This window comes from Prionailurus bengalensis, chromosome E2 (genome assembly GCF_016509475.1).
Source record: "Prionailurus bengalensis isolate Pbe53 chromosome E2, Fcat_Pben_1.1_paternal_pri, whole genome shotgun sequence".
Classification (NCBI taxonomy): Eukaryota; Metazoa; Chordata; class Mammalia; order Carnivora; family Felidae; genus Prionailurus; species Prionailurus bengalensis.
The window spans coordinates 59,355,848-59,381,594 of record NC_057352.1 but is presented as its reverse complement, the minus strand read 5'-3'; positions in this window follow the sequence as shown (position 1 = coordinate 59,381,594).

Genomic DNA, 25,747 nt, shown 5'->3' with positions numbered 1-25,747 from the left:
AGGGATGGGGTAGAGACAGAGAGAGAGAGACACACACACACACACACAGAATCGGAAGCAGGGTCCAGGCTCTGAGCTGTCAGCACAGAGCCCGATGTGGGGCTTGAACTCACGAACCTCAAGATCCTTACCTGGGCTGAAGTCGGACTCTTAACCGACTGACCCACCCAGGCACCCCCACTTTCCCGAATTCTTAATCATTTAGTATGTTTAACTAGACTCCTCGTTTGCTTTTTCGATGTACGTATTTTCAGGGAAAGCTCCGTGTCGCCATTGTAAATGGAAAACCAGTGTCCCTTAACAGAACCAGAGAGTAATCGTGACGGTAAACACTGGAAATAAGAACACTGCAACCGAGTCCAGGCGAGTCACAGCCCTGGTCCTGCTCTCTCTTTTGGGAAGGGGCGTGGGGGCACAGTGATCGATAAAGGTTAGAGAAGCATTAAAGGCCTTTCAGGGCCGAACGGAGACTTAATCAGAGGGTTGAAAGAGGCCTTCTGTCTCCGGGAAGAAATGTGGCGGCGGGGGGGGGGGGGGGGGGGGGGGGGGGGGGGGAAGGGGAGTGAATTGATCCACTTCTGCGACCACCTGCTGCCTGATGTCACTCGGGGGACCCAGCCCACCCTGCAGCCAGTGCTCACCTCCGATGCCGGCCACTCTCTCCATCCCTGTGGCACCTGCCACAGCCTGTGATGGTCTTACTGTTCTTTGCTGCTTTGCCACTCGGCTCTGCTGTGCCTGCTGGAATAAATGCCCCGTTAGGGGAGGGCGCGCCGGCTGCTCCCCGCGGCAGCCCAGCGCCTCGCGAAAGGCCTGGCACTGGAGTGACCCTCGCTGAAGCTGTGCTGATTGAGCGCAAGCCCCTCCCACCTTATGGTGGCCCGGGCTCGCGGTTCTTCTCCATGAGGGCCATCTCTCTCTCCGGCGATCGCGGTGTCCTCCTGAGCGGGACCCCTGGAATCCCTGGGTTGCTCTGATTTCTTTGTGGCCAGGAGATCCTGGGCCCCTCAATGCACCTGTTTCTGGATCCCGCCGTCTTCTCGCTGGACCGCAAGCCCTCGTGAGAGGGCACACTCAACTGGGTGACCGGGAGAGGGTGATAAAGGGACTGTCTGCAAAGGCCCGGGCGGGGTCCACGGAAACCTGGCTGCGGAGAGGGACAGGGAGATGGGACGATAATGTCGGGAGTGGAGAAGGGGCTCCCAAGGGGGGAGGGCTGTCTCGTGGATGCAGCCACACGGGGACCTGCACGGAGGGGGACGGGAAAGAAACCCTCAGGCTCCCCCCTTCTTCCCGCCCTTGGCTCCTGTCCCGTCTTATCGGCCGAACTCAGCTGGAAGCCAGAGTCCAAGGAATTGACTGGCTCCTTCATACCTGCCCCGGGGGGTGCAGGGCAAGGTGGAGGGGACGGACCTGGAGAGGTCGAGGAGCCCGGCACAGCCACTGTGGGCGTCTCTGTCCCAGGGCTTGAGCCGAGCCTGGGAGCGGGGCTCAGGGTGACGGGCCTGGGTGTCAGGTGGCCTGGTGTGGGACAAGAGTATGCAGTCACCTGCTGGCAGCCTTTCCCGGTGGGCCCGGGCGTTTCTAGTGTCCTTCATTTTCCTGGTTGTGTCTATCCGAATTTTCTAGTCTTTCTTCACTTACGATCTGTACAGTGAAAAAGAAAGTATATCAGAGCACGTAAGTGAGGATGACGCCATGGGCAGGAGAACATTGACCAGGTTCCAATAAGTCAGGTCTGCTCTGTGGAGTGAGGTGAACCCCGGATAAATCAGGCCGAGTCCATAACAAAGTGAATCGTTTGCACATTTCAGTACCTTGAGCAGTCCTGTCTCGCCACTTCTCTGTGACTTGCCCCCCGGGGGATCTCACCTCATCACAATGTCAGGCACAGTGGCCGAGAAGGTTGGACGGACGAGCAGGGCCTCCAGGAGGGGAAGGCGGCTGGTGTGGGTCCCAACTGGCGACAATAATAATGTGAAAATGAGCGGCTGGGCTATTCCGAGCTTTTGCTCTATGCCAGGCATGGTTCCTAAATACTCCTCGGGGCTCGACTGCTTCACCCCAGTGGCCACCCTCTGAAGCGGCTCTTACTTGCTGTTTTACAGAGAGGGACATCGGAGACGCGTGGGGGAGCCAGGCTGTAAGTGGCGGGGCCGCGGCTGGACTCAGGCCACATGGCCCCCGTGCCTGTGCCCTCCTCTGCCACGGAGCAGACCCCGGATCTGCCGCGGGGGCGCGTGCCCGGCTCTCCGTGGGGGCTTTTGCAGTCTCTGGGTCCCCGACGGGGACTTAGGTTCACGCGTAATGAGTCGTGTACTCTGTGGAACTTGCCTCCAGAATTCTTGGAAATGTGTACAGCCTTCTGTCTTCCTTCCAAGTTCTGAAAGTTCAGCTAATGGGGAATGGAAAACCCTGCAACCCCAGAGAAAGTAGGTAGTGGTTGCCGTCTTGCCTTCCTGACAAAGGCTCCTGGACTTTGTAACGTGTCACCTGGGTGTCAAACAGCACACGTCAAACCCCAGGGGCCTCAGCCAAACCGAGCAGTCCGGGAATGAAGTCCAGGGAGAGAAGGAAAGGTGCAAACGTGAAAGCTGGCGGGTGCCGGCGTGCGGATCAGCCGGGGTCGGCCGGCAGGAGTCGGGGTGGCCGGCGGGCACCGACCGAACGCTGGGGTCTGTGCTGAGCTCTCACTAGATAGACTCTCCCCTTCATCTGTCCACAGGCAGAAGCAGTAGACAAATATCGTGCCGTGTCCCCAGGGTGCTGAAGGTGAAACCCCGAGGCTCAGAGAAGCCGAGTGAGTCACTTAAGGCCACACAGCTGGGGGCATCGTCAGGGTGGTCGAGGTGTTGGTGTCGCAGCAAACACCCCCCCAGATCTCAGTGGCTTCAAAAGACGGAGGTGTAATTATGCTCCTGCTGTATGCACACTGTGGGCTGCTGGGGCCCCCGAGGTCACTCGGGGACCCAGCCGCCACCTTGGACTGTGCTGGGAGCCGTGACAGAGGGAATGGGCTCTGAAGGGTCTCTCCGGGGCCTGAGGACAGAAATTAAGTAGTCTGACCCGGAAGTGTTACAGTCATGGCTCACTGGCTGGAACCAGCTGTGTGGTCCCGGAAGGGCCATCCTGCCACGTGCTCAGAAGCCTGGAAGGAAGAGCCGGGAGATGGCAGACGTTGCCGTGTGGCACCAGCTGCCACTAGTGTTAGTTGGGGGGGGGGGGGGAGTCGGAGCCCCCTCGGTCTGACTCTGGGTCGCTGTGTGCCTTCTAGAAAAGTGGGCTCCCGGCAGCCACCTTCTGCATCCCCGGGGACCCCCTCAGTCCCTTCTGCCATGGACATGACCAGATCATCCCATGCGTCTCCAGGGCAACGAGCCTGTCCCGCTGCACTCGTGGGTACAGGCATCAGCCCACGGGGCCTCGGCTCTGAATGGCGTTGATCTCACTCGCCATCGCCATCGCCATCGCATCAAGCCATTGAATGCACAACTTCCTCTTGAGGATGAGAAGGACGGTTCCCCAGGGAGTGAATTCCGAACTCAGCCCGCGGATTAGTGAGGTTCAGGCCTGGTTTCTGCAACAGAAAAGGACCCAGCAGGACAGCCGCTCGTGTGACCGGAGGCCTGGCTGTCCCGTAGCGTGGGGACGGTCTGGGCCGGCCAGACAGCTGCGCGCCGCAAGCCCTTGCAAGGGTCCAGGTCCCCTCAGCCGTGTTCCTGGCCGCCCCCCGCCCCCCGGAGGAGGGTGGTGGCCTTGCCCACGGGCTGGAAGCTGGCCCGGAGCACCACATGAGTGCTCCGGCCCGGACAAGGAGGAGCGGAACGGACAGCAAGCCAAGACTCATGAGAGGTGACTGGGGTCCCACGCCCCCCTGGCGAGAGCGCCGAGCTGAGCGGGAGGCAGAGCAGTGGCGGCCACGTATCCCACGGACACCTGCGGGAGCCCTTCTGTCGCTGCAAGGAAGGAGCGAGGCCACCTCTTCCTGGCCACCTCCGCCCGCTTCTCCTCAGGGCCTCTCTGACACTGGGCTCTCGTCCGCCGGGGTGTCTATCCGGCTTGCTTTCTGGCGAGACATCCCCCGGCCTCTGCGCTGCCCTCCGCCGAGTATCCGTCCACGTGGGCTGCTGCAACACAGCGGCACAGATGGGGGGGCTCGGACCACAGACGTGTATCCCTCATGCGTCCCGAGGCTGGGCGTCCGGGATCGAAGCACCTGCAGAGGCCGTTCCCGCTGAGGACTCTCGTCCTGGCCTGCAGAGGGCCGTCTCCTGCCCGTGTCCTCACACGGTGGAGAGAGAGTGACGTCCCTCTTCCTCTTCTTAGAAAGCCACTAGTCCCATCGTGAGGGTCCCACCCCATGACCTCGTCTAACCCCCCTCCTCACCTCCCCGAGGTCCCACCTGCAGACACCATCCCCGTGGGGGCTAGGATGTCAGCGCGTGAAGTGGGGGAGCACGGTTCAAGCCTTAGCAGCGAGACTCCACAAACCTCTTGCTGTCCGGGTCCGAACCCCGTCCAGCCCCACTGCCCACGGAGCCCCGTCTCTGCCAGGATCCTACAAACGCACCACACGGCTCTATTGTTCCTTGCAGATTACTTGCTATTTACATGATTGATTACATGGGCCAGGGAGAGGGATGGGAGCCAGCAGCCCCGGGGACCAAATTCCACCCTGCTTGATGAATAAGCCTCCGTTTCCAGCGCGGGCCCGGAGCAGCAGATGTATATAGGAATGCAAATCTGTTTGAAGCCAGTGACTGGATCCTCGGCAGCTCCAAATATCCCCGAGGCTTCCCAGCCCCTTCCAACGTCCCACTGCCAAATTAAACACATGCGTCCACTTGGTGGCTGTGCACCCAGACGTCGGAGGGCAGGAACAGAAGAGAAGCCGGCCTCGGCCCGCTCTCCCAGGACCGCCTCTCCCGGGCTGGCGGAGAAGCCCCGGGCTGTGTGAAATGCCAGTCACGGGCTCAGCATCCCCAAGATTTGCGAGCCTATTTTGGGGAATAAATGGCTGCTCAGAAAGGTTCCCACCTCTCTGTATAAATGTGATTTCACACGCTACTCAAAACGCCCCAGGAACTTGCAGCCAAAAACGGGCACTCACATGGGCCCCCTCGATGAACGGCCCCTTGTGCCCTGCCGTCGGGCAGCCTGCGAAAACCACTTCTTGTCCCTCCGGGAGCCCCCCGACCAGATCCGTTTCCCAGAGCCGCACCGAGCCCACGGTCTCCCGGACACCTTCCTACCCCTGCTGATGCCGTCCGGGTCACCGCGAGCACTGCCTGGCTGTTCCCGAGTCCCTTCCCATTTAAACCCTGCTCTGCCTCCCCAGCCCAGCCCAAACGCTGCCTCCTCCTGAAGGCCCCCCTCCCCGCCCCGTTCTCATCTCTTGTCAGCATCTCACCTTGTCTTTGCTGTCCTGTCCAGACCAGGCTGCTTGACCGATGCTCTCCGAACACTTGGGAGGGGTGGCCCGTGCACACCGGGCCTTACAGAACAACCGTGGACTCCAGGCCTAGCTCATCATTAGCTGCGTCACCCCGGGAAAGGCATACATCCTCTCTCGTGCCTCAGTTCCCTCACCAGTAAGAGGGTGAGGCACTGAGACCTAGTGCCTGTGTGACAGCTCACGGGTATGCCGTGGCCCCTGCTTGTGCTTCCCCACCTTGCTCCGGCCTGGGAGGAGGGCCCCACGGAAGAACGTGGTGGAGGAGGGGGCGGGAGGGCTTTGGGGCTTGGGGCCCAGGCCTCGTTGGGGTTTGCAGTCAGGTTAAGGACTTGTGATGTTAACCAGGGAAACTGGCAGGGACTTGGGCCAAGGAGTGGCACCCTCAGAACTGCATTTGGGAAGGTGGGTGGGAGGGGCTCTCTAACCTGCCGCTGGCAGAGCTGAGGTGAGTGCGGAGCACGGCCCTGAACGCGGAGCGCCTGGCGTGGGCCCCTCCCAGATCCGCTGGTCCCCGCGCTCCGGCTCTCCTCCCGACACAGCCCAAGCCTCCTCACACGTGTGCTGCGCGTGCAGGGAACAGAAGCCTGGCTGGCCCCCCGAGTGGCCAGGGAGGAACGGGGCTGGCCACCAGCCAGAAGCAGTGCCAGGCTCCTTCTGGAACATTCCTTGGCAGAGCAAAGCGTGTGATGTTCGTGGCACATGTAAGACAGGGCCCTGACGCTCACTGGGTACGCGCCCGGGAGCCTGGGGAGTCTCTGGACTTGGGAACACCAGCACTTCCGAGACCTGCGGCTCCGGCGGGGTCCCTGGCTGCTCAACGCGGAGAGGCTGTGTGGCCTGGGGTGCGTCAGTCGAGCTCTCTCGGCTTCTTCCCTGTTCGGCTCTCCTCGAGGCAGGCCCTGTGATGAGGATTGGAGTGAAGGGTTATTTGGGGGGCGGGAGCAGGGGGCAGGGTGTGGGGTAAGACCCGAGCGAGGGGGCCAGAAAAGCTATGTTGTCAGGCCAGGTACCCTTGTGGATCACTGGAGCTTTACCCCCCTGAGAAAACTCTGGAAGGCAGAGCAGAGCGCAGAGCACACACCTCCGAGGCGTCCGGAGCAGTGTTCCTGTCATCACTGGCGGGGCCGCCTCTGTGGGATGTTTGTCCCTCACCCCTGCGGCCTTCCCCGCCCCCACCTCCCCCCCCACCCCCCGGCCCAGCACCAGAGGCAGCTCGGGGGCATCGACTCCCGGTCCGCAGGCGGCTGCTGGTCCCGGGGCCGAGAGCGTGGAAGGGGCCAGGGTGAGGGCCAGGAGGGGAGCGCCCGGAGGATGTGCCACACGCGGAGTGGACTGGGATCGGTCTCGGGATTGGCGTGAGAGTAAATGCGAGACTATGTCAGGTGCCAGCGAGATGCTCCACACTGAGCGGAGACTCAGCAGGTGTGAGCTATTGCTTGTTTTCCGGAGGTGCTGGCCTGTCAGGGGGTGACTGTCCCTTCCTTGGCAGGTGCGGGGAGAGGGCGCTCAGGCTGCTCCCCACTGGGTCACTGGGGTGACGTCTGCACACTCTATCCTCTTGGGTTTCCAGTGACCCTGTCGCCGTCCCTGCCAGGGCTGGGCCCTGCACCTCTGACTTCCAGACACGCTTCCTACAGGGTCGCCTCGTACTGACCTCGCCTCGGCGGTCTCCTGCCGGGCCCCTGACTGCCCACGGGGTCACCTCCGCGTGCAGCGATGTCTTGTCCTTCTTTCTGGCCACCCGGGGAAGCCGAGCTCAGAAGCTGATGGTCTAGGAGGTCACTCCCCTTGCCTCCCAGCGGTGGGGATTTGGACACGGGACCTGCACTCCGCTGGCCAGACCGACCCGTGCCTGGCTTTAAGTTGGGAGCTCGTGTCCCCGAGAAGCAGGGACTGTCGCTGGTCGTCTCTGATGGGGTGGCTGGGACCCCAGAACAGGCGGGTTCTGGGACACATTGCCCAGATGGCCCTCAAGAAAGGACTCAGCCCCCCAGGGGCTGAGAGGACGTGCAGTGGACACACTCTCTCTGGGGTTCCTGTAGCGGGAGGGATGGGTCTTGACCAGTGTCACATCCCGGGTTTGTGTGGCAGCTGTATGACAGGTCTCACAGGCTGTGAGGCCCAGCCCCACCCCGGCGTGGGACAACTCTGAGCTCCCCGGGGCGGTGGCCTTTGTCGGGACTGCCCCAGCCGAGCTCCTCCTCCTCCCCGTCCTGCTTTCTGCTCCTCCCCCGGGTCCGGCCCTGGTGGTGGGAGGCTGTCTGGTGCCCGCCTTGGGAAGCCTCAAAAGGGGTTCAGCCACGTCTGATGCAGCAGTGATGGTGGGCGGGGCTCAGCGGGTGGGCACTGCGATGGGCGTTATGGGTTCTGTCTGCTCCAGGGGAGTCACGGGAGGAAGGGCCCAGGCTCCTGCCAGCTTGTGGCTCTGCGTCCCCGAGGACGTCGGAGTGCTCCGCATCCCGCGAGCAGACGGGAAGGAGAACGTGGCCGGACGGCGTGTGTGTCTTCTCCAACTGGGTCCTTACGCGCCTTCTGCTCACATTGTCTAGATGAGGACCAGCCAAGGGGTCCCCTGCTCCCGCCTGCTTGCCGGGCGGGCTGAGAAGTGGGGCTCCTGGCTGAGCACTGACTCTAGCCACCCTTGCCAGGCCCGGGTTGATAATAGAGCAGGAACCCCGAGGAAAGGGACCCTGTCTGACAGGATACACCCCCCACCCCGGGTATTATTTATGGAGCGGGTACTCAATACAGATCTGTTGAATGTGTAAAGGAAGGAATAAAGAAACGAATGAGAGAAAGCCACAGACTCAGCTGCGTCCAGGGAGATATTTCCAGGTGGCTCTGGCTTTTTGGAAAGCATTCTCAGCGTGGTTCTCCAGTCAAAAAGGGGGAAAAAAAAGCGTTGGCTGGATAGAGATGCCATTTTTCTCTAAGACAGTGGAAGGAAGCGTTTTGACTGTTGTCCAGGATATCCGGAGCGGGGCGGACGGACCCCTTTCCCCAGCCGGGCCTCATTCCCAAAGGCCGTGTGTTTATCTGGAAGGGGTCTGTTCCTGCCGGAGGACAGGTGTTCTGAGTGCAGCCGACGAGCCACGGTTGGAGGCCCGGGTCCTGCCCTGGCTCGGCTGCCTGGAAATGGATGGCTTTTCCCGTCTCTCTGGTGGGAACTGGGAGTTTCCCAGCAAAAGGTAACACAGCCTGTGGAATATGATTTCCTGAGAAGCACTGGATTTCCCCCCATATTAGTCATCGCAGAATGTGTATTATTTTAACTCTCAGAGTTGGACTCGGGTCCCAGTCCACTCCGAAGAGAGAGCGGAAAATCGCCAGTGGGGCCCGCGGCTGGGGACTTGGGAAGGAGTGCCTGTCTCCTCCTCTTGGAGACGACACGGTGCTCCCCGGAGGCACAAACGAGGCTGGTCCAGGGCCGGGACCTGGGGACTTCTCGGAAGCGGGCTCCAAGCCCTGGGTCCCTTGGGGGCCAGGGGGCCGTGGAGTAGAGGGCGGTGGTGCCCACTGAAGGTTAGGAGGTCTCATTTGACGACCACCTGTTCCGTGCGAGGTGCAGACAACGCCCCGGGGGCGGGGATAGGTCGGCAACTGAGCTGCAAATGGAGGGGGGACACCACACGTGTTACAAGCTCACAAGAAGTGACGACACACTGTTCATGGAACGGGTGGGTCCCCACGGATGTGTGCAGTTTTCCAGATGCTGCCACGAGGGTGCTGCAGGCGTTAGGATCCACGAGAGCAAGGGCCCAGAGGCTGGAAAGGGCAGGTGTCCTCGTGGAACTGGACCTGTCTCCCTGGGGCCCCCCAGCGTAGCCCACGACATCCGGCCAAGTCACTGGCTGCACGGGTGGCGGGGGGGGGGGCCCAGACATCTGCTCAACAGCAGCAATGCGGGCTGGGAAAAGTCGGTGAACTTGAAAGTCCCCTCCCCCCCTCACCTGCAGGAGAACGTGGGCAAGATCCGGGAAGGCAGAAGGCACCTGGGGGGACGGGGGGCTGTCGGAGGTGGTCACATCATGGCTGCCAGGGTCCCCCTGTCCTCTGAGCCCCCATCCTGTTGGTGGGGATCCTGGGGGAGGCTATGAGCAAATGTCTCCCTATAGGCACCTGTCCCTTGGTATCTGGGAAAATCTTGTTGGCAGGTGCCAGGTGTTAGAGTGAGGGCACTGGAGCCAAACTGCCTGGGTTCAAATCCTGCTCTGTGATTTCCTAGCTGCGTGTCCTTGAGCTGGCCCTCTCCGAACCTCAGCCGATAGCATCCACCTGAATTAGGAGGGTCACAGAGGAGACATAGAAACGCCAGGCACATTTGAGTCGTGCTGTTAAGCGGTTGCCTTTGACTAGCTGACACTTTGGGATCCCCAGGTGCCTCGCCTCTCTTTCTCTGCACCGTCCCCCCTCCAGTTCTGTCTCCTCCTGTGTCCCTCTGCCGGCCTCAGGAGTCTGCTCTGTTTAAACTTCTTCTCCCAGAGGAGTTGGTGACAACGTTAAGTGTTCCTGCCATTCGACGCGGTCGCCTGAATCCCCGTTCCCTGGTCAGAGCACGGGCGAAGTCAGGGGGAGGGGCTCTGCTGGCCTCACGCCTGCGGCATGAATTGTTACGCAGTTTCCAAGACCCAGCTCAAAAGCCCCCTCCTCCAGGAAGTCCTCTAGAACTCCGCTGAGCAGCCGGTAACTGCCTGTCCATCCCCACCGCTGCCCACCGCCACGCTCTGGGCACCGGTTTGAAATGCCCCTGGGGTTCAGTCGCAGGCAGGCTCAGCCTCCCACACTCTGCTGCCTGGTTAAAATGCCGGGCAAAGGAGGGACCGCAGACCCCAGCTCTCGGTACAGCCTGGGCCAGCGGAGTCCGGAGTCCAGATTAAAACAACTAACACACATTGAGGGGAAAGCCTGGGTACACCAGAGAGCCGCGGGGACATCCGACATGGCGGGCCCAGATGAGCTGGCTCCCGATCTCTGGCCGCTCTGCTGTGCTGTGCGCCCCCCGCCTCCCCGCCACACCTCCTTAGAGACCCTGCTTCTGTCTCGCGCCTTCTGCCTCCTTGCTCGTCCTTGCTGTTATTTTCCTTGTCACTCTGTCCCTTTTCTTCCATGGGAAAGGCCTGGGCACATGTGATACGCAGGCCAAGTGGTTCCCACGCTGTAACCCCGATACAGTCCGGGGCCGCCTGTGGTTCAGTCTTGGCCTGAGACGGGTCCCCAGGAAGCAGCATCTGGCTGCACAGAGTCGTCCAGAGAAAGGAACTCTAACTTTTATTTCAGGGGCCAGCTGTTTCTTGAAAGGGGCGGATAGTAAATGTTTTGGGGTTCGCAGGCCGGGCAGGTTTGTGGCCGGTCTCTGTCAAACTACTGAAGCCGGCCATTGTGATGCCAAAGCAGCCAGGGACATGACTGTGTTCCGATAAAACTTTATTCGCAGACGCAGACGGTAGGCTGCGCGTGGCCGTCGCTTGCCGGCCGCCGCTTCGTGGATGGCGTTTAGGTCCGTCCCACGGCTGTCGGTCCGTCCTCAGTTGCAGCACGTCCCATAACATGCTCTCTCCCGTCCCGAGTCCTCCTGGACGTCGCTCTCGGGTGAGACCCCCACGCGCTCCGCCGAGCCCTCGCCCGTGTGGTTTCCTTCTCCGCCTCCCTCTGGCCCCTTCCGCGCAAACGGGCTTGTCTCTCCAGCCGGGTTCTCGCCTCTGCCGAGTGCCTCGCTCTCTCCCTGTCTGTCTCCCACACGCAGGCCTGGAGAGCGGCGTTGGCACAGGAGAGGGCGGCGAGGTGGGCCACCTGAGGTTAGCACAGCTTGTCTTTGGCACAGTCCACTGACCCATTGACTCCCCTCCACCGTCTGGGACTTGGGATGATGGCTGTCGTCTTATAAAACAGTCAGGGGAGCAGACTGACCCAAAGGTGGGGCTGGGATGCAAGCTGGCAGCTCCCGCTCCTGGGGCACCCCTGCCCAGACCAGGCCCAGAGGGCCCCTCCTGCCCCGGGGCCCCAGCTCCTTTCCTCTTGGCCACCTTGTGCGGACACGGCTCCGTTTCCCGCGTCCTCTCGGGGAATCTGCCTCTGGGGCCGAAGAAGGGGCGCCAGTGACTGTCGAGGCCCCGAGCCTTCCTGCGACCCCCACTGTTACCTCACCTGGGACCCCTCCCCCGCAGCAGCCTGGCCGAAAGAGGGGGTCTGGCAGGCCCCTCGGCATGTCCTAGGTCCTCTTGCAAAGTGCTGCGTACTTAGACCGCGAACCGCCCTGCGTCTGTGCTCGCCGTGTGCGGGCCCTGTGCCCGAGTGTCCTGTGCAGCCACACTGTCGTCCCTGCCTTAGGGATAAGGGCCGGGGCTCAGACCTGCTCAGTAACCTTCTCCACGTTATAGAACCGGGTCCAAACTCACACCCCGGCTCCGCCGCCCACGCTGCCTTTAGTTACTCGACTGGGTTGGATGGCGTCCCCCAAACTCGTGTCCTTCCCGGAGACGCGACCTTCTTTGGAGAAGGGCCCATCGCACATGTGATTAGGTCGCGTGAGGTCATTCCGGAGAACACGGGCCCTTAATCCAATGTGACTGGTGTCCTTGTAAGAAGAAGAAAGACACACAGAGGGGAGACGTCTCGTCCGAGGGGCGGCAGAGGCAGAGGCCGAGGGATGTGTCTACAAGCCAAGGAACACCAAGGATTGCCGGAAGCTGAGAGGAGTCCTTCCCTGGAGCCCTCAGAGGGACTCCTGGGTTTGGGTCCCCAGCCCTCCTGTGTCTCACGCCCCCACTTCGGGCTGTGTCATCGCGGCAGCCCTGGGGAACAGGTACTGTCACCGAGACACGTGACACAGACCTGGCCCCCGGTCAGTCCAGCCTCCGGTGGGGACATTCAGCAGCTCAGCCTCCAGGGTTGAAACCTCGAAGACTCTGGTGGAGACCAAAGAGATGGGAAGAGCCCGGAGGGGCAGCCCGAGGGCCAGCGGGGGTGGGTTCCTCCCCACATATTTGCAGGCTATGGTCCCCGAATGGTCTGGAGATTTCTGCCGCCCCAGGGCTGCGGGTCTGTCCGGGACCAGCGCGGAGCTCCTCTCAGCGCCCCCGAGGGTCAACCAAGGCAGACGGCGTGGCCCACATTCCAGGTCCCCTGCTGTGTCATTCCGGAGCCAACTTGGGTCAGTGACAGTGGTCCCGGGGCGGGGGTGGGGTGGGGCGTCTTCAGCCTCTCCTGGCAGGTCCCGTGGTTGGTCATGAGACTGACGAGGACAAGGAGGATAGGAAGGAAAGACAGAAGTCAGGTGAGAGACGGACATGGGAGAGGGAGCAGGTGGGGGCGCGGAGAGAGGCAGACGGGAAAGAGAAACGGAGAGAGAGATCGAGAAGGAGGTCGGGACAGATGGACAGATATCTGGACAAGTCACAGATACCGATAAGGAGGTAGAGAGGCAGAAGGAGTTCCTCAAGGTAGGGGAGGGGGCGGGGCAGACAGGAAGGGGCAGAACAAAGAAGGAGGAGATGGGTGGAGAGGGGCGAGGGAGGGAGGGTCCGCAGAGGCCGCAGCAAACTGCCCCTGCAGATCGCCTCAGCTGTGTGCCTAGCATCCTTCACCACGCAGACAACCCCGGGGGGGCCCGCGTCGTGCCTGCGGCAGAAAGTGCCCTCGAGCCCAGCCCTGGGTGTGCGGGGTGGGGTCCAACCAGCACTGGGACGAATGCATTTAACTGGAAAGGGGAGAGGCCCTCCCACTCCCCTGCGGTCACAGCTGCTGTCTCTGCCACGAGCCCCTGCAAGACTGCCGAGAGATGCCTTGGACGACAGGCGGCAGGGAGAAGGGCATGTCAGAGTCGCCGGTTCCCCTTACCCCAGGGCTTATGGGATTGGAAAAGTATGTCAGCCCGAGGGGCTTCCACAGGGTGGGGGATGGGCTTTACGTCGACACACAGGGGACCCGGAGGGAGTGTCACTGTTGGTGAAGCCTTGGCTGGTTGCAAATGGCAGGAAGCCCAGCTCAGCCCGGCTGAGTTGAAAACCAGTGTTTGTTCAGTTACCTGGGAAGTCCAGAGGTAGGTCGGCTTCAGGCGCTGCTGGATCCAGGCGCTGCGGTGTGATCAGCAAGCTGCCCCTCTCTCCTTCCCTCACCTCTGCTTTCGTCTGGGAGAACTTTGTCAGCACACAGCCCGTCCAAAGTGATGCCTGGCAACTCTGGGTTTCCCACTAGCTCAGCAATCCTCCAGCCCTCCCACCCCACCCCCCCCCGCCCCGTTTCTCAAGCTTGACCCCCTCTGGGGTGCCCCGAGTCCACTGCCGCTGTGACACAGGGCTTCCCTGGAGCTGGGGGTGGGGCCGGGCCCATCCAACCTCATGGCCGAGAGTTGGGAAGGCTCCTCGCGGGAAAAGCGTTGAGTCAGACAGAGAATACGAGAAGTCACTACCGCTGGGGCTGGGAGCCTCCTTGTGCTGGTCCAGCTGTGCTGATGGCTGAAATACCGACAGAGTTCAGGGCCATGGCCTCGAGTCTTCTGAGCGCTCCCCTTCGCGCCATCCGGGACACCCTGACCCCGGAGTTTGGTTGCAGTGCCTGGAACGTAAGGGTCTCCGGGAGGCCAGTGTCTGCACCATGGTGGTGTTGAATGTTTGGAACATCGCTCTAGAATACGGAGACCGTCAGAACCCCGGGGCCGGGACTGAGCTAGGGAGCAAAAGCGGGCAAGATGCGCGGACAGGTCCCGTGTGCCTGCCAAGCAGTCCGGTGCGGATGCCGGGCTCTGAGGAGCCAGAGTGACAGTGGAGCTGCGTCCCGTCCGCGGTGACGAGAGCGGGCGCCGATCACCGAGTGCTCCCCTTGGGCCAGGTCCCGGACTGCGCGCTCCGTGCGACCATGTGGTCCTCACCACGCCTTTGGCTCTGGGTTACGTTCTAGAGCCACCCAAGACGCCCAGGAGGCGGTGTCCATCCTGACACAAAGGGCTGGGGACTCCTGACGGCACGCGTCTTTCGACGTGGTTTCCGGGGACGAGGCGGAGGCGGAGGGCGGGGGCTCTGCCAGGTCAGGTGCATTCTTCTATCTCCGCCTCATCCTCTCGCTCCTCCCCCCAGCGAGGACCTTCCAGAACATTCGTTGTCCCTGATGCACGGGGGACTGACAAGAGCCTCCCCGCGATGCCCAGCGTCTCCCTCAGGAGGCTGGACCAGGGCTGGGAAGAGCCCCCGGGACCCCGTCGGTACCGTTACGGTGACCGTCCGCGCCCTGGTCTGCTAATCCTCTCATCGTGTTATCTCCGTTATTTTCCGTGGATTGTTTTCCTCTTCATTATGGGTTATATTTTCCTGATTCTTTGCAAACCGGAAAACTTTGGATGGGATGCCACATATCGTGGATCTTACCTGCCGGGTGACAGATACTTTTGTATCCTGCCAGTATTGTTGATCTTTGTTCTGGGACGCAGTTAAGCCACTTGGAAGCAGCTCGACGGTTCAGTTGTTGCATGGTTAGAAGTAACCAATTGCGGGGGCGCCTGGGTGGCTCAGTCGGTTGAGCGTCCGGCTTCGGCTCAGGTCACGATCTCGCGGTCCGTGGGTTCGAGCCCCACGTCGGGCTCTGTGCTGACTGCTCAGAGCCTGGAGCCTGTTTCGGATTCTGTGTCTCCCTCTCTCTCTGCCCCTCCCCCGTTCATGCTCTGTGTCTCTCTGTCTCAAAAATAAATAAACGTTAAAAAAAATTTTTAAAAGAAGTAACCAATTGCAATAATCCTCTGAGCATCTCAGAGGTACACAGTCTGGGCTAGGATTTTTTTTTTTTTTTTCGTGAGTGGGAATGTAGGCAACTCACTCCTGTTCCGAGACTGTACTATGCATGTGATTCTGAGCTAAGTTGTGTTTAGGTCCAGAAACTGACCCCTGTGATAGGTGTCTTTTGACACTGGACTCGTGATTTGGAGGTAACGTCTTTCATGGTCAACGAGTAAACCAAATCACGGCCACCTTTCTCCCTGCTTGCGATGGGCCACGTGCCACATGCTGTCACTGAACCACCAACCATTGCCTCTGCGGTGCGTAGGCTACACAGCCCAGGGCTCGATTTCTCCCTTGAGGTGTAGACGGGAAGGTCGGCCTGTGCCGTGGGACAGACGTAGAGGATCGTGGCCGTCTCAGTAATGCCGCATGTAAGGCGTTCATCGTGCATCGAAGGCATTTTCCTCCAGAAGGCTTTGTTTCTTTTCTACGTTAGCAACTTCTTTTCCTCTCCACCACTCACGATTGAATTCAATCCCCACCACCTCCCTACGCAGCCGACGTTCTTACGACTGCCGTTTGCCCTTTGAGAAAGCGGGGTCGGGGATGGGACCCTTGCCCGAGGCGGTGCCCGTGGCCCAGGACGGAGGCGAGATGTGAGTGCGCCCTGACACCAGGGCCCCGTCTGTCCTCCACCACCCATCTTGCCTCTTTTCAAAGTGAGTCACAAGGAAGACGGCCGCCAGGAAGGCAGGAGAGGTGGGGAGAGCCTCTGCCCAGCCACACGTCCATTGAATGCAGCATTGTGAAAGATCGCTTGGCAAAGGATGAGCAATAAATTAAATTACTCCGAGCACACACTCGGCATTGTCTCGGAGAAGCAGAGCGTTTGCCTGTGCAAGCAGGGCTCAGTTGTAAACCACAAGGAGACTCCGCTACCTGGGGACTAGGCCCAGGAGCGCCCCCCCCCCCCCACGGTCCCGGGGCCACCTCCCAGTCTCCGTGTTCTCCCTGCTCCCCGCCGGTGATGGTGGCCCCCAGCCCTGGTTCTGGGGCAGGGGGAGGCCCGGTTCAGACGACACTCTGCCCAGAAACCACAAGTTTATGAATCCCAGAAGTTTCGCTCGCTCAGGTCAGGCGCAGAGCTTGGCTGACGTTAGCGAAGACATTTTTCTCTGTCAGGCAACAGAACACAGCACAGGGACGCCAGCTGCGAGGCCTCAGAGCCCAGGTCTCTAATTAAAACAGTGGAAAATTAGATATCTTCGTGAATTCATCACTGCCGCCTCTGGCCGTCCGAGGAGAGGCTTCGGGGGGCCGCCTCTGCCTTGTTTGTATGCCGGCGGGGTCCCTTTGTCGGCCCGCGTGTGTGTGCACGTGTGTGTGCGTGTGAGTGTGTGTGCGTGTGCCAGCGTCAGTGCGTCGGTGAGCGTGTCTCGGGGAGTGTGTCGGTGTGTGTGAATCTCCGTCAGTGACAGTGTGTGTGTGTGTGTGTGTGTGTGTGTGTGTGTGCTCGCACGCCCGTGTTTTCTCCTCCTCGTGTTCTACCTTTTCTGCTTCTTTCCTTTTCGGGAGTCTAGTCGACTCAACCAAGAGGAGAGAATCTCGTCCGACGGTGACTTTCGTCAGCTCTCTGAGCTTGAGGATGCGTCGCTGCTCGCAGTGATCTTATGTTCCGTCTCATCCAGTCCTCCCCCTCGCCAGGCGGAGTGGTGCTGTCTATTCTATCGGTTTCACAGAAGAGGAAACTGAGGCTAGGTGAACTCGGCTGCCTGGTCCAGGGGACCCAGCCTGGTGCTCAGCCGGGGCTTGGACCCCAGCTTGCTCCCTGCCCCTGCCAGGTCCCACCTCTGCACAGACCCGGCCCCTGTCGGCGTCCAGCCCTCTGCCAGAATGTCCGAGGCACAGACGTGGTGTAGCTGCGATGTGCACCGTTTATCGTGCGTTGCAAGTGAACCGCACAGGTTAGGTAGTGTGAATATCCTCACTTTACAGAGAAGGACTTGACACTTGAATACTGGAGCAGGCAGTGTGGACCAGATACCAGCTCTTGACCCTCCCAGTTTCCTGCACCCGGGTCTCTATGCCTCATTTGCCTCAAGTCCCCAAGCCCGCTCTGCCCCACGTGTCTGCAGACCCTGAGTGCTGAGGTCTGATGTCCCCGGCAGCATCAAAGCCTGAGCTCCCCGGGTCAGCCGTAGTAACTCCGAGGTGTGATCCGTGATTTCACAAGGGCTTACGGTTTGACAGGGAACAGTCAGCAGTACACAAATCGAGGTGTGATATGACATGAGCTAGAGACACACAACGAAGAAGTGGAAATCGGGGTGGGGGCTGCTGAAGAATGGGGGTGCCGATTTGTAGAGGGTGGTCAGGGAAGCTTTGGAGGAGGCATTGACTGGTGTATAGATGTGAAGGAAGGGAGGGAAGGAGCCATGAGGAGAAATGGGGGGAGAATATTGCAGGCAGACAGAAGAGAAGGGGGAAATGGTGGCTCTTACCATCACCAGAATTACCATGCGCACAATCACCAGGATCATCACCATTCCAATTCCAATTCATTTAGTCTGCGGTAGGATACAGGGGCATTTTTTAGAGCCCTCCAGTTGATTCTAAAGTACATCACCAGGGGTGGGAGTTGCCACCCTAAGCTAAAACACCTTATGGGCAAAATCTTGTGTTAAAATTCCATACTCACAAAAACTCTGTGGGGTTGATTTTCTCATCCATCCTGTTATAGATGGGAAGACAGATTTAGAGAGAATAAGGGACTTGAGTGAGACCGCCAGCCCACCAGTTGCGTGGTGTCCGTGTGACCCAGGTGCTCACCCTCAGCCATTGTTCCCTGTGGCCACTGAGTCAGAGGGACCTTCAGAGCATCAGCACATAATAGGCACCCAGGGAATACCTGTGGACGGTTTGAAGCTTGTTTCCAAGCCAGGGCCCCCGACTCCCAGCCCAGGACACTTGTAGTTCCCATCCTTGCCCCAGATTTGTATGCTGCCTTTGAAGAAGAGAGCCAGCCACGAGAGGCCAAAAAATAGATCAAGGCGATCATCTCACCGTAGCCGTTAATGCTGTTGTCTCTCGCATCACTGAACCCCACTTGGCGCAATATTCTAAGAAGCATCTGTACATCTGTTGATTTGCAACAACCATATGAGAGGGTTGCCAGTCATCTCCCTGCATTTTCAGAGGAGCAAACCTAAGGCACAGAAAGAGTTAGAAACTTGCCTAAGTCACACGGCGCGTGAGCGACAGAGCCAAGATCAAGGTCACGCATAAACTTTGACCTGTTGGGAACCCAGCCCCATCCTTCCATCCCTTCCCTCCTGCCAGCTTTTTGAGGGAAAACGTGGCCTTGGAACCAAAGGCTCCAGGTCTAAGCAGCAGTGAGCTTTGGCAAGAACTTCTCTGAACCTCAGTTTCCTGGTCCGTAAATGGGGGAGGGGGGTGATTTGGTGCTTCCTCTGCTGATCTCACAGGTTATGCTCATGCAGAGGGCAGCCCGGGTTCCACGCCCCCACGTGCTTCGGCACCCACGGCCACCGCCTGCTGCCGGGCTGGATGGCCGGCCGGGCTGGGGACGGAGGTTGGAGGGAGAACGGTGACGGTCCACAGTCTGAACCTCAGGGACACGCTGAAAACGCACGTCCTGCAGCCCGGCATAAGAGACGCCGTGAGGAACCTGTGTTAGCAAAGCCCCCTGGGCCGTTGTGCAGCCGGCAGGTTGGAGATCGATCTCGTGTTTGATCATCCAGGAAGCCCGTGGGGGCCCCCACTCTGCGGCGTGCCTCGAGTTCCGGCTGGCGGAGCTCCGGAGCCGCCATACCCGGGATCGCGCCTGGACGCTGCACACCGTGGGTCAGTCTCGTGGTGTCTGCGTCAGTAACAGTAGTGGTGACGCGTTCTGACGGCTCGCCACAAGGTAGTCACAGAGGTGTGCTGCTGGTGACCCCCCAACAGTCGGTTCTCTGCGGGGGAGGGGGAGACGCGACTTGGGCGCCTGCCGGCTTCCGTGGCGTGAACGTCCTCGCTGTGGCTGACTGCAAGCCGCCGATGCGACATCCCGGGACAGGGAGTCAGGAAGCGGCGTGCAGGCGCTCGTCGTGACCGTGTGTTTCCACGGCGATTCGACACCCGGAAACAAGAGCGGGGATGATTGTGAAAATGCAGTAACGTGATTCGGGAATGACGAGCTTCGAATATGCGTTGCCTTTATTCCTAACATGACGTATTTAGCTTTAACTTGCACGTAACTTAAGTTTTGATAACGGGAAAGATTTGAAGTTGATGAAAGTGTAACAGTGCTTGCGAGCTGGCACGAGTTGGTCCCAGTTCTCTGCTGGGTCGCTGCCGCGCGGATCCCCATGTGACCGATGAGGGCCGCGAAGCACAGAGAAGTTAAGTGACCCGTCCAGGGTCACAGGCGGGCCGGGGTTCAAACCCGCTAGTCTGGCCGCTGCGGGTAATCATCCGATACGCTAGTCTGCTGGGGTTACTGGAGGGATCGGCGCCTGTAATGTGCTCAGATGGACAGCTCACACCTACTGTGTGCTCGGTCAGTGTGGCTGCTGTTAGCACCGTTCCTGTTAATACAAGCCGATGGTCCATAAGTGCATCACACCCGGCTTCTGGACCGACGAACCCTCCGGGTGTGGGCCGTGGCTCCCCCCACCCCCCCGCCGACTTCGTGAAGCAGACACATCGGGTAATCTTGCATTCACAAATGGGGAGCCGTGGGAGCCCCTGCCTTGCCAGGCCACGAAATAAGGCAGCTCCAGAGGGGCAGTCCTGCCCCGGCACGGTCCACAGTTGGCACCACCCACGCCTGGAAACGCTGCTTGGCGCGCGGGCCAGGTGAAGTGGGCTGGTGCGTGTGGGGAGCAGGTAGCGTCTCGGGGCAGCGCGGCCGACCCAAAGCCAGCCCCGCCGGCCTCCCTGCCAGGTCGGCGTGGGCGTCAGGAAGCCTGTGGCCCGGTCAGCGCGGGCTGTCATTGTCCCACGAGGTGAAAGCATCCCTACGATGCCGCCCTGTGGCGCCCTCACCTCTCAGCCCTTCCTTTGAACTCTGACAGTAATCCCACATGCACACGGGGCTGCCAAGCCAGCGTGTCTGATGTCCTTTCCGGCTTTTGTAATGTCATTTCCCGTTGGGGATGGGGAGATGCGTTACTGGTGGAGAAGGGTTGCTTTTTGGCCTAAAATTCCTGAGCTACATGAGCGGACCTTCGGATTCAGGTGTCGTGGGCAGTTCAAAGTGTTGCGCTTGGCCGTTTCTTCCCTCCCCCCCCCCCCCTCCTTTTCCATCTCCCTTGGCCACTCGGGGGGATTATCCGTTCAGCAAATGTGGCCGTGGAGCTAGAAGCCCCAAGGGGCGGGCCAGCTTCTTTAGGAAGTGCTCGGTTCCTGGTCAAGTGATCGTAAGTGATTTCACTCGAGAAGCAAAAGCAAAAGGACGCTGAGAAATCGTAGCGGCAAAGCCCTTAAATCTTCGCTACGAATGGCGGCATACACGGTGCATCCGATAGGACTGGTATAATCCGTGTGGAGCAGGGTCACAGAACAGTACAACACACACCGGTGGCAAAGAGCAGGGCTCAGCCAACATTTTTGCACAGGGCAGAGCGTAAATGTTTAGACTCCGCAAGCTGTACTGTCTCTGTTGGATTGCTCAACATTGCTGGGGAAGCAGGAAAGCAGCCGCGGACAATACATTTAAGAATGGGTGTGGTCGTGTTCCGATTAAACTTCACCCGCTCTCGTGAAAAATCCCCCGCTTTCGGTAGTGTGAGCATGACGCGGCATGTGGCTGCAGGCCCCCGGCCAGATCTGGCTCACGAGCCCCGGTTGGCCCACCACCGGCTCTGAGCCCCGGTTTAGGAGTCAGGCGAGTTAAACTGGAACCCTGGCCTCACCGCGTGCTGTCACGAGTGAGCGCGCTGTGAAGCTATTCCGCCTCTGGAGCCTCGGTTGTGCCATCCGTAAATTGGAGATAGGACGGCGGGCGACGCGCTGGGTCGTGGAGAAGTTAGACGGCGGGTGCGAGATGCTGGGCGCGGTGCCAGGCAGGGGGAGAGAGTGCGTTCGTGGGAGCGGCCCTGGTTGAGGATGGTGATGATGGTGGTACTGAGGAGGAGGAAGGAGATGATTACGGTGAGGAGGAGGGTGATGAGGAGGAGGAGGGGAGGGGAGGGGAGGAGGGCAAGGAGGGGCTGGGCGACGATGGGGAAGAGTGCTGGGTCTCCGAGGGAAAAGAGGGCTAGAACTCTAGACTCCGCCTTGCCGCTGACCCCGTGGCCTGGGCAGACCCTGGCCCCGACCCGGCTTCGGTGTCGTGAGGCGTCCACCCGTGGGCGGCTCTGCGGGCTCAGGCGAGACCTCGTGCCTTCACGCGTCCCTTCGGAAGCTCTGGAGGGTGTGCCCTGAGTGCTGTGACGTAAAGCAGGGCAGGCGGGGACGGCCGCATAAGCTCGTCACGCTCCTCAGACCCTCCCTCTCAGAACAAAGTCCGACCCGGCTGTGGTCACCGCGGTGCCCGCACAAAAGGGGTGTCCGCATCCTGGCCCCCAGAGCCTGCACACGTGCCCTGATTTGGAAGTGGGCTTCCGCACAGATGTGATTCCGGATCTCTGGGTGAGATCGCCCCGGACGTGGGGTGTGCCCTGCGTCCGGGGACTCGTGTGCTTATGAGACACAGAAGAGGGGAGGCATGGACGCGGGGGAGGCCGTGCGAGGGCGACGGCCGGAGGGACGCGGCCGTGAGCAGAGGCTGGGAGAGGCAGGAAGGACCCCCCTCCCGGGGAGCCTTGATTCAGGACCCCCTGCCTCAGGAGCTGTAAGAGAATAAATGCCTGCGGCCTGAGCCACCAGTTTGTGGCCATCGGTGGCGGCAGCCAGGGGACACCGACCCTGTCACTGAGCACGGCGTGGCTGCAGACAGCGCTGCCTACGTCCTCCCTTGGGGCCAGTCCTGCCTCCAGCGTGACGCTTCCTCGTGTCCCTTGCGGAAATGCCGTTATCTCCTGATAAGTGGAAATATGTTTTCGGTGGAGATCGTGCAGGGCCGAAGTCGTTCGCGAGGCTCAGTGTCCGGCCTCGGCTCCCGGGTCAAAGCTGGTGCAGAAAGTTCAGACTGATGAGTGGGCCAGTGAGTTCAGCCGAGTGTGTGCTGAGTCCAGGAGTGGCTTCTGTGTGTGTGTGTGTGTGTGTGTGTGTGTGTGTGTGTGAGTGTGTGCACACACCTACATGTTAATTATTTTTTTTGGTTAGGGACCAAAGCTCTGCTTTAAAACGTTATAAAGCTATGTACTGCATTATAAAATACGAGATAACACTTGAGATTATAATCGATTCACTTCCCACCTCCTATCTTTTTGTTCTGTTTGTTTGTTCACGTTTTGAGTTGGGTTTCCCGGGCTTTTTGTCATTCAGTCCATTTTGGCCAACAAATTCTTACCAAGTGTGCCCCGGGGGCCTGGGGGAAGCCCATCTGACCTCCCCACTTGGGAGAATTAACGTCTCCTACTGTGCTCGGCTCCCTCACGTGAAAAGGGAGCTCGTACAGGGGCTCCTGGTTGAACTGACGGTAAAGCGGGAGCCGTTCCTCAGGGATGCTGGGCCGGGCTCGCCCCGCGGGCGCCTCATGTGCGCCCAGTCCCGGGGTGGGCTTTAGGACGAGGATGCCCCCCCTTACGGTAACGACACCTTGGTGTTTTCACACGTGTGTGTGCTGAAAGCAGTCGTCCCCCAGCGTCGCTGGGAGTGGAAGCATGTCTGCTTAGGTTTTAGATGAGATATGTACCCCCCGAGCACCAGAGGACCCCCCCCGCTGCAGTGCCCTCGGACAAAATGAACAAAATCCAAGCTCACCTTTGATGAAAAGGACGGTAACCTGAAGGCCGCTCGGCCCAAGGTCGGACTGGGAATGGCCTGCTCGTGGCCGATGTTTCAGCCCGGCAGAGGGGTCGGGCCAGGAGAGGACACAGGGGAAGGGACCCGCGCCCCATTTCCCTCCTCCCTAGCCCGGGAATGGTCACCTGCAGAAAGGGGACGAGGCTCCTGACGGCGGACCAGGACTCAGCTTTATCAGACTCAGCTTTGGCGTTAGACCCATCTGGCTTTGGATGTGGCCCCCTGCTTGAGGCGGTCATTTAGAAGCTCCTGTGAGCCCTGGCGTCTCCCTTTCTGCAAAGGGTCTAACAAGGAGAGCCTCCCGGGGCTGCTGGAGGGACCGGAGGAGACGAGGTTCAGAGAGCAGTGAGACCCCGCCCCTTACCCTAACACACTGTCCGACACTTGCCGGTGCCGTAGTGAGGTCTCCGTCGGGGGAGGCATTCAAGCACTTAGGCAGGCACGGGCACGAAGGAGAGTGCTGAGGACCTCGAGTTCCCCTCCTCGTACAGCCTCTCTCGCACCATCAGCCACTGTTGAGCCGTGGCTCCTTGGTGGGCTGAGCCCAGCTGTGCACGGGGTGCCAGCCTTTCCCAGCCCCTGCTTGGTCCACAACGACAGTGACGCCAGGGCAGAGGCCACAGCCTGCGTCTCACTCTGCAGCCGCGTCTACACCGCGTTCACTACTAGCCCCGGGACAAGCAAGTTCGTTTTAGAACGCCTCATTTTATTTGGGTCACTTTAAAACTCTCCGGGCTTGCCTGGCCTAGCCCTGTCCTCTCTCCCATGTGTGGTGGCATCTGGGGTGGCTCCCTGGAGGAGAGGCTGTCGGCCTCGGCCGCCTCCCAGCGACACCCCCTCCGATCCAAGTTTGGAGACTGCCTTTCGCTACCAAATGATAACAGCTTCCTCCGTTCTTTATTCAAGGCCCGCACCATGGCAGCCAATCAGAGCATGAGATAATCAGCAAGACCGGTTCCCAAAGCAGTGAAACTTGACCTCTGAGTCACTCTGGTTTTGATTCATGTGCAAGTTCTCTTAGGTTTTGTGAAATTATGAAAATAGCTCCTGGGTCACCAGCGAAATGTGCTCAGAGTGATGGAGAGGCAGCTCCGTGCCAGGCCGGCCGAGGCCCAGGGGATGCAGGCTGAATGCGCTAATGCCCTGCTCGTGTACGCGAGGGCCGGCGGCGGGGGAGGGGGGACAGGGGGGGGAATTCCTGGTCCTGGGGGTGAGCGGGGAGGGGGCTGTGCACAGCAGCCAGCATTTTACTTAACAAGTTGCTGAGGGAAGAAACCCGAGTCCCGTAGGAGGCCGGCAGGGGACCGTTGGGCAGGAAGGCACAGGGGGTGGAGTTTGCATTGGATCTTGAAAACGGAGGTGGAGTTCATATGGGGAAGGGTATTTCAGACAGAGGGAACAGCATGTGCAAAGGCCAGAGGACTGGCAGGGTGTGGAGGGCTGGCGGCTGGGGAGAGAGCCACAGGTGGGTGGGAATTCGAAGACACGTGATCCGGTGACTCATGTCGACGCACCCAGGGGTCTCCGGCAGAGACTTTTGCCAAAGCTGTTGGCTCTGAGTACGAAAGCCCCAGAAGGCGTGGCTCCAGGTACAGCCGTGGTCGTGTGAGTGAGTCCCAGTTACAGAAACTCTGACTCTTTCAACGGCGTAATTAGAAAGTCCCTTCTGGCCGTTCCTCCGTCTCAGGGGAGAGATCACCAACTGACTTTGGTGGGAGCTCCGTTCTTGTGGCTGTAAATACTGGGGCTTCCTGGGTACCCCCCCACCCCCCGCTAAGAAGCCAAGGTTCAATAGAGGAATGTATGTGGAAAAGGAGGATATGGGGCCTCCCGTGGAAGTGTCCCGGGTGGGTTTTCTGGGACAGGGGTCCGCGTGCAGGCGTGCACCGGGGGTCAGCACCTGGGGAGGGGTGCAGGATACGGGGCGGGCAGCGGGAGGGGTGAGCTGAGATGCCCTGTAGAGCTGTCCTTGTCCCCGGAGGGGCTGTGACTCAGGGGGAAGCGGGGCCCTTTAGCTGAGCGGCACGGCTCTCCCCAGCGTGTGGGGGAAGGACCACATGGATGAGTCCCGAATGCAGGCGGCCCCATGGCATCTGAGTCCGGAGCCGAGATCTGACCACCGGGCAGAGGGGCTGACCAGCACCAGGTTCTCACCACCCTGCGCTCCGGGGCCCCGACACATCCTGTGCCGGCCGGCAAGCCGCGTGGCCGGTCGCGTTGGCATCAGGCGGCCAGCGGTGGTCAGGGGAGCCGAGGTCTGAGAGGGCGCCCTTGAGTCGAGGTGAGGGGGAGGACCACGGGCCCCCTCCGAGGGCAGCTGCGGCGTGGGGGGTGTTGGATGCTTGCCGCTCCGTACAGCCTTCCCGACTTTCTCGGCTGACCCTACAAACGGCAAAGCTGCTACTTTTGCAAGCCGGTCGCATTCAGGACCACTGGTAAATAGACCACTAATTTTTATTATATGTGAAAGACTTAACACACAATGTTGTACTAGATTCAGGTGTGCAATATAGTGAGCCATCATTTCTGTGTAACAGGTGCGCCCCTGAATCCCCATCAGCCATTTCACCACCACCCCCACCTCCCCTCTGGTCACCATCCATGTGTTCTCTAGAGTTAACTCTAGAGGCTCTAGAACTAGGAGTGTCTTTCTTGATGTTTCTCTCTCTCT